The sequence below is a fragment of the Cervus canadensis genome, chromosome 2, assembly GCF_019320065.1.
Source record: "Cervus canadensis isolate Bull #8, Minnesota chromosome 2, ASM1932006v1, whole genome shotgun sequence".
In the NCBI taxonomy this organism is placed as follows: domain Eukaryota; kingdom Metazoa; phylum Chordata; class Mammalia; order Artiodactyla; family Cervidae; genus Cervus; species Cervus canadensis.
Genome location: NC_057387.1, coordinates 277,506 through 286,275, shown reverse-complemented (window position 1 = coordinate 286,275; position 8,770 = coordinate 277,506). Strand labels below are relative to the sequence as shown.

General features: G+C 42.4%; 1 long non-coding RNA gene across 1 annotated transcript; it reads right to left on the bottom strand.

Annotated features, from left to right (window-relative positions):
- Nucleotides 1-1,869: 1,869 nt before the first annotated feature.
- LOC122429489 lies at nt 1,870-5,168 on the bottom strand. The gene is made up of 2 exons (XR_006266046.1): nt 5,078-5,168; nt 1,870-1,931 (listed from the first exon to the last, which is right to left on the bottom strand). It is a non-coding gene; the product is annotated as an uncharacterized LOC122429489 (long non-coding RNA).
- Nucleotides 5,169-8,770: the final 3,602 nt, after the last annotated feature.

Below are 8,770 nucleotides of genomic sequence, written 5' to 3'. Positions count from 1 at the left end.
GAATATTCAGGGTTGATTTCCTTTAGGACTGACTGGTTTGAGCTCCTTGCTGTCCAAGGGACTCACAAGAGTCTTCTCCAGCACCACAGTGTGAAAGCATCTCTTCCCAGCGGTAGCCTTCTTTATGGTCCAACTCTCACATAGGTACATGACTACTAGAAAAACCATAGCTTTGACTATTGAACCTTTGTTGGCAAAGTGATATCTCTGCTTTTTAATAAGTTGTCTATGTATGTAATAGGTGCTCAATAAATGTGAAAGGATTGAAGCCCATGAGGTTAATCAATGGGGAACAGGGAGGCTGCCTTGGAGAGGGTAGAAGGATTTTTGAGGGAAGAGACTGACCTCTTGGAGGAGTTTGCCATTAGCCCTACCATAGAGCCATCGGGTGGGCAAACCACAAACTGGAGAACAATTACACCATAGAAGTTCTCACACTGTTGGGAAGGTCCTAGACCCCACATCAGACTTCTCAACCTGGGATCCAGCCGAGAGACTGGGAATCCCCAGGTTTGAAGCTCAGTGGAGGTTGATTATGGAACTTCCACAAGACTGAGGGAAACAGAGACTCTTGGACGGCCCAAACAAAACCCTGTGAACATCAGAACCCAGGGGAAAGGAACAGTGAGTGCACAAGAGACTGAGCCAGACTTGCCTGTGAATGTTTGGGAGTCCCTTGCAGAGGTGTGGGCCTGCCACAGGGTCAGGGGCAATGGCAGCAGCAGTCCTGGGAGGCCCAGCATGTTGGCATAGGTCCTCTTCAAAGAGGTTGCCATTGGCCTTACCATAACCTATGGCTCTACCATAGCGACTGCAGATCCCAGGACTGGGTTGCCTTGGGCCAAACTGCAGTGAGGGATCACAGCCACACCTGCGAGCAGAAAATTTGTATAAAGATTTACTGAGGATGGCTCTGCCCAACAGAGGAAGACCCAGTTTTCCCCACAGAGAGTCCCTCGCATCAGGAAGTTGCACAAACTTCTTATTCTCATTCATTAGAGAGCAGACAGAAGATCAAATAACTACAATCCCATGGCCTTCAGAATGAAACAAAAGACAACAAACCTAAATGATCACATGGGTAACAGCCTTGTGAAACTTAATAAAACTGTGAGCCAGGCTGTGCAGGTTTACCGAAGTTAGATGGGTCATGGTGGAGAGTTCTGACAAAACGTGGTCCACAGGAGAAGGGGATGGCAAGCCACTTCAGTATTCTTGTCTTGAGAACCCCACAAGGAGTTTGAAAAGGCAAAATGATATGAAATTGGAAGATGAACGCCTCCCCGCAACCCCAGGTTGGTAGGTGTCCAATATGCTATGGGCACAAGTGGAGAAATAGCTACAGAAAGAATGAAGAGGCTGAGTCAAGGTGGAAATGGAACCCAGCTGTGGATGTTTCAGGTGGAGAATGTAAAATCTGACGCTGTAAAGAACAATATTGCACAGAAACCTGAAATGTTAGGTCCATGAGTCAAGGAAAAGTCTGTTCAGTTCAGCTGAGTTGCTCAGTCATGTCCAACTCCTTGCCACCCAATGGACTGCAGCATGCCAGGCTTCCCCCTCCATCACCAACACCTGGAGCTTGCTCAAACTCATGTCCATCGAGTCAGTGCTGCCATCCAACCATCTCATCCTCTGTCATCCCCTTCTCCTCCTGCCTTCAATCATTCTCAGCATCAAGGTCTTCTCAAATGAGTCAGTTTTTCGCATCAGGGGGCCATAGTATTGGAGCTTCAGCTTCACCATCAGTCATTCCAATGAACATTCAGGATTGATGTCCTTTAGGACTAAGTGGTTTAACCTCCTCCAGTCCAAGGGACTCTCAAGAGCCTTCACCAACACTATGGTTCAAAAGCATCAGCTTTCTTTATGGTCCAACTCTCACATCCATACATGACTACTGGAAAAACCATAGACTTGATTAGATGGACCTTTGTTCATAAAGTAATTTCTCTGCCCTTCATATGCTATTAAAGCCTTGCTTTGAGAACATTGAGCATTACTTTGCTAGCATGTGAGATGACTGCAATTGTGAGGTAGCTTCAGCATTCTTTGGCATTTCCTTTCTTTGGGATTGGAATGAAAACTGACCTTTTCCAGTCCTGTGGACACTGCTGAGTTTTCCAAATTTGCTGACATATTGAGTGCAGCACTTTCACAGCACCATCTTTTAGGATTTGAAATAACTCAGCTGGAACTCCATCACCTCCACTAGCTTTGTTCATAATGATGTTTCTGAGGCCAGAATGTCTGGCTCTCGGTGAGTGATCACACTGTTGTGGTTATCTGCATCATGAAGATATTTTTTGTTTAGTTCTTCTGTGTATTCTTGCCACCTCTTCTTAATATCTTCTGCTTCTGTTAGGTCCATACTATTTCTGTCCTTTACTGTGCCCATCTTTGCATGAAATGTTCCCTTGGTATCTCTAATTTTCTTGAAGAGATCTCTAGCCATTCCCATTCTATTGTTTTCCTGTATTTGTTTGCATTGATCTGAGGAAGGCTTTTTTTTTTTTTTTTCATTAGTTGGAGGCTAATTACTTCACAACATTTCAGTGGGTTTTGTCATACATTGATATGAATCAGCCATAGATTTACACTTATTCCCCATCCCGATCCCCCCTCCCACCTCCCTCTCCACCCGATTCCTCTGGGTCTTCCCAGTGCACCAGGCCCGAGCACTTGTCTCATGCATCCCACCTGGGCTGGTGATCTGTTTCACCATAGATAGTATACATGCTGTTCTTTTGAAATATCCCACCCTCACATTCTCCCACAGATTTCAAAAGTCTGTTCTGTATTTCTGTGTCTCTTTTTCCGTTTTGCATATAGGGTTATCGTTACCATCTTTCTAAATTCCATATATATGTGTTAGTATGCTGTAATGTTCTTTATCTTTCTGGCTTACTTCACTCTGTATAATGGGCTCCAGTTTCATCCATCTCATTAGGACTGGTTCAAATGAATTCTTTTTTAATGGCTGAGTAATATTCCATGGTGTATATGTACCACAGCTTCCTTATCCATTCATCTGCTGATGGGCATCTAGGTTGCTTCCATGTCCTGGCTATTATAAACAGTGCTGCGATGAACATTGGGGTGCATGTGTCTCTTTCAGATCTGGTTTTGAGGAAGGCTTTCTTATCTCTATTTGCTATTCTTTGGAACTCTGCATTCAGATGGGTTTACTAAGCCATCCATTTCTTCTAAGGGATTCTTCCCCACAGTATTTAGATATAACAGTCATCTGAGTTAAATTTGTCCATACTGGTTCATTTTAGTTCACTGATTCATAACATATTGATGTTCACTTTTGCTATCTCTTGTTTGACCACTTCCGATTTAGCTTGATTCACGGGTCTAACACTCCAGGTTCCTATGCAATATTGCTCTTTACACCATCAGAATTTACTTCCATCACCAGTCACATCCCCAGTTGGGTGTTGTTTTTCTTTAGTTCTGTCTCTTCATTGTTTCTGGAGTTATTTCTCCACTCTTCTTCAGTAGCATATTGGGCACCTACTGATCTGGGGAGTTAATCTTTCAGGGTCCTATCATTTTGCCTTTTCATGCTGCTCATATGGTTCTCAAGGCAAGAGTACTGAAGTGATTGGCACACTAGGTTAGTAGCTTCAATTCCCCAAACAGTTACAAAATGGTCAGAGAGACCAGGAAAAGCTGATTGGGCAAAATAACTTCTGTCCATATGCTTTTGAGTTAGCAAAGTAGAGACTTTACAGTAAAAGAGCAAAAGAGTTCCAGCTCGGAGTATTCTTACCTTGCCTTGAAGATCCTGGATGAGCCCTCAAGATGGCTTAGTGGTGAATGGTGAACAGTGCCACCAGATTCGTGGTCTCCAAAGGAGAAGCTTTAACTCTGGGGCCAAAGACAGTCTCAGTCACTCAGAGTTTTGTGTAGATTTTTCTTTAAAGTGAAAGTGACAGAAAAAGCTTCTGACATAGAAATCAGAAGTGGGTAGCAGAGAACCCACCTCACTATTTTAAGCGGGGCCTTATTTACTTCTCAGCTGGTTGCTGAGCATAGGTAAAAAGAATACCTCAAGGTATAAGACTTTCACCAGATCATTACCCAAAGCATACATTCTGAGATAACTTCGGCACAAGATTAGCCAGGGAGGAAGGGTTCTGGGAAAGATAAACTGTTGCTATGTAATCAGGGGTACAAGTCTTGAGAAACAGGTTCCCAGGCAAGATTTGTTACAGTTATAATCATTAACATAGAGTCTAAGAAAAGTAATGCTTAAAATTCTCCAAGCCAGGCTTCAGCAATACGTGAACCATGAACTTCCAGATGTTCAAGCTGGTTTTAGGAAAGGCACAGGAACCAGAGATTGAATTGCTAACATCTGCTGGATCATCAAAAAAACAAGAGAATTTCAGAAAAACATATATTTCTGCTATATTGACTATGCCAAAGCCTTTGACTGTGTGGATCACAATAAACTGTGGAAAATTCTGAAGGAGATGGGGATACCAGACCACCTGACCTGCTTCTTGAGAAACCTGTATGCAGGTCAGGAAGCAACAGTTAGAACTGGACGTGGAAACACAGACTGGTTCCAAATAGGAAAAGGAGTATGTCAAGGCTGTATATTAGTTAGTTAGTTTAGTCGCTCAGTCATGTTCAACTCTTTGTGACCCCATGAACTGCAGCATGCCAGGCCTCGCTGTCCATCGCTAACTCCTGGAGTCCACTCAAACTCATGCCCATTGAGTCTGTGATGCCATCCAGCCGTTTCATCCTCTGTTGTCCCCTTCTCCTCCGGCTCCCAATCCCTCCCAGCATCAGGGTCTTTTCCAATGAGTCAGCTCTTCACATGAGGGGGCCAAAGTATTGGAGCTTCAGCTTCAGCATCAGTCCTTCCAATGAACACCCAGGACTGATCTATCTTAGGGTGGACTGGTTGGATCTCCTTGCAGTCCAAGGGGCTCACAAGAGTCTTCTTCAACACCATAGTTCAAAAGCATCAATTTTTTGGTGCTCAGTCCAAGGAGTAAGTCCAACTCTCACATCCATACATGACCACTGGAAAAACCATAGCCTTGATTAGATGGACCTTTGTTGGCAAAGTAACGTCTCTGCTTTTTAATATGCTCTCTAGGTTGGTCGTAACTTTCCTTCCAAGGAGTAGGCGTCTTTTAATTTCATGGCTGCAATCACCATCTGCAGTGATTTTGGAGCCCAGAAGAAGTCTGACACTGTTTCCACTGTCTCCCCAGTGTCACCCTGCTTATTTAACTTATATGCAGAGTACATCATGAGAAACTCTGGGCTGGAAGAAGCACAAGCTGGAATCAAGATTGCTGGGAGAAATATCAATAACCTCAGATATGCAGATGACACTACCCTTATGGCAGAAAGTGAAGAAGAACTAAAGAGCCTCTGATGAAAGTGAAAGAGGAGAGTGAAAAAGTTGGCTTAAAGCTCAACATTCAGAAAACTAAGATCATGGCATCTGGTCCCATCACTTCATGGGAAATAGATGGGAAACAGTGGAAACAGTGGCTGACATTTTTCTGGGCTCCCAAAATCACTGCAGATGGTGACTGCAGCCATGAAATTAAAAAGACGCTTACTCCTTGGAAGGAAAGTTATGACCAACCTAGATAGCATATTAAAAAGCAGAGACATTACTTTGCCAACAAAGGTCCATCTAGTCAAGGCTATGGTTTTTCCAGTGGTCATGTATGGATGTGAGAGTTGGACTATAAAGAAAGCTGAGCACCAAAAAATTGATGCTTTTGAACTGTGGTGTTGGAGAAGACTCTTGAGAGTCCCTTGGACTGCAAGGAGATCCAACAGTCCATCCTAAAGGAGATCAGTCCTGGGTGTTCATTGGATGGACTGATGCTGAAGCTGAAACTCCTATACTTTGGCCACCTGATGCAAAGAGCTGACTCATTGGAAAAGACCCTGATGTTGGGAAAGATTGAGGGCAGGAGGAGAAGGGGACGGCAGAGGATGAGATGGTTGGATGGCATCACCAACTTGATAGACGTGGGTTTGGGTGGACTCTGGGAGTTGGTGATGGACAGGGAGGCCTGGTGTGCTGCAGTCCATGGGGTCGCAAAGAGTCAGACACGACTGAGCCACTGAACTGAACTGAACTAAGAAAAGCATTTCCATGAGCAAGGCCTTGTGCGTGTGATCATTAGTTCCTTAGTTCTGGATATAAAAAAGGCCGATTCTCGGACTGGGTACATTGTTGCACAAGTCTTAAGGAAAGCCTGAGCCAGAATGTTCACCTCCTCCTTAAAGGGCCCTAAGCTTTAACTCTCTCAGCACAGGGAACTCTACTCAATATTCTGTCATAACCTGTATAGGAAAATAATTTGAAAAATAATATTATATAACTGAACCACTTTGCTGTATATGTGAAAGTAATACAACATTGTAGATCAATTATAAAATAAAAAAACTAAAAAAAAAAAAAACCAAAACAGAAAGTGTTTGTACTTTTATATCTGAATCCATCTAGCATTTCCCCTCAGACAAGTCAAAAGTCCTTTGAGTGGACCACTTGCAAGTAAGTGTTCCTCTAAGATTTTCAGGACCTGAGAAATTGTACAAATGGAAGTCCATATATTTAAATTCTATTTTAAAAGCCATTGGAATATATTATCATAACAACATAAATTCAATTTTCAAATAAAATTGTCACTTTTTTATGTTTTCAAGAGTAATTTTTCTAAAATGTTCAAAGTCAAAAGTTAAAGGGAAGAAATATAATTTATACTTAATAAACCTTAAGCATTGAATATCAAGTACTTAAATAAAGTTGAAACTTTTTACTTGACATTTTGAAAATGTAATGAAATCTTATTAAATAAAGTTATGATTCTAGTGTTCAATATCAAGTGAGTGTCATGTTTCATGTACTTTATGCGTGTTCATATTAAAAAGTAATATGAATTGTTTAATTTTGCACAATACTTGCCAGCTTCCATGTGAAGTGCTGCAAATACTGAATTAATTTATGGGTACCTCTGGGATCTTAAATTAGAGCCTGCAGAAAAACAAGAAAATGGTTATTTAGTAGTGCTGGGAGATGGTGTGTTCTTATACAAGAATCTATTGCATTCAAGGAATCTTAGTGGAGGGATCTGACAAGTGGACTTACCTTTCTTCTATTACCTAAGCTCGTCCATTGTTTGTATTCACTGGTGAAGCAGTCTCTGTCTGCACAGGTAGTGACGTTTCACAGCATTCAGATGTGGTTGCCTTTCGTTTCAGGGATACTGGCCATGGATAAACAGCTCCCTGGGACCTGAGCAATGTTAACCACGAGAACGGGGTGTCACAGTGTTGCATGTGAGATCCCAAATAACCAGAGTGTCCTGTGTTCTTTAATGCATGTGTGCATGTGTTTGTGGTTTTCAGGCTCCCTTGCCAGCCTGGGTCAAGAGCAGAGTCTATCCCTACTCAGCCGAAAAAGAAATACTAATCTTAGGCATGAGGTGAGATTACAAGCATGGTCTTTCTTATCAAAATCTCACTGACTCTGATGAATGCAGAGTGGGGGTGGAGGTGGAAGGCAGACCAGTGGGTCTCACTTTGCTAACAAAAATAGGCTTTCTCTGCTGAGTTACATAGCATAGCCATTTAAGTGTCACCATATCTACCAATCTGGCTGTTAAATTCACTGAACCTAAATTCACTGAACTGCAAAAGACAGAGGCAAGGTTTCTCATTCGTTCACTCACTCAACGTGAATTTACTGAGCACCTGTTCTGTGGGTGTTTTCTGGGTTCAGAGAATAAAGAAATGAAAGGTCTCACAATGTGAGGGTCTCACAATGTAGAGGAGACAGACGTGTAACAAAGGTAATACTGTGAGGTAAGTATTTATAGGTGTGCTTAAGGGGCTCCGGACACACAGAGGAAAGAGCAACTGCTGCGTCAGTATGGCCTAGAGAAGGCTTCAGAGGATGAGGCAGGGTAATACTAACTTCCATTAGTTGTTAACTGAATGCCTGCCATGTTCCAGACTTTCTGCACATACTGTCATGCTTACTGCCCACAGTAATTTGCAGAGGTAGTCATTTGTGTCCGTTTTATGCATGAGAAAATTGAGGACCAGAAAGGTTAGGTAAATTGCTCAATGTTACACAGCTAGTAAGTGATGGTAAGATGTTTAACACTCCTATCTTCCTAATTCCACTATGGATGGACTTTTCACTCTGTCCTTATATTTGAAGAGTCTTGAAAGACGTGTAGGAATTTACTTGAGTGAAACAAGAGGGTAAAGAGCATCCAGGCAAGAGCAATAGCATTTGTTATTCAAGATCTCAGGTGTGAACTAAAATTATAAAGCATAGCCTAACCATAAAGAGGAAACCACATAAAGGTATAACTACAGGCATTTGACTGACTGCATAGGGTCCTGTGCAAAAATCCCCTTGCTTGGCTGATTTACAATACTTTCTAAAGGTCCAAGCTCTCGGTAACACCTAAATTCTCTCCATTCAGACACGGCATTACTGCTCTTTCATGAATGTTCTCCTGTGTGTGTGTGTTCATGGTGGGGAAAGAGGGTATAGGGAGATTCTCTAGTGGGTGCTCTAGTGGGTACTCTCCCTGTGGATTTCTTTTTTCTAAGCCTTTTTAAACTTGAAATTAGTTTTCCAGACATTTACCAGCAAGCAGTTTGAGACATGAGACTGTGTCCTGTCTATGGCACCATCTGAGGGTAACATGGATTCTCCAACATAGAATCATCAGCACTGGAGTCTGGTTTCAGTAAAACAAAT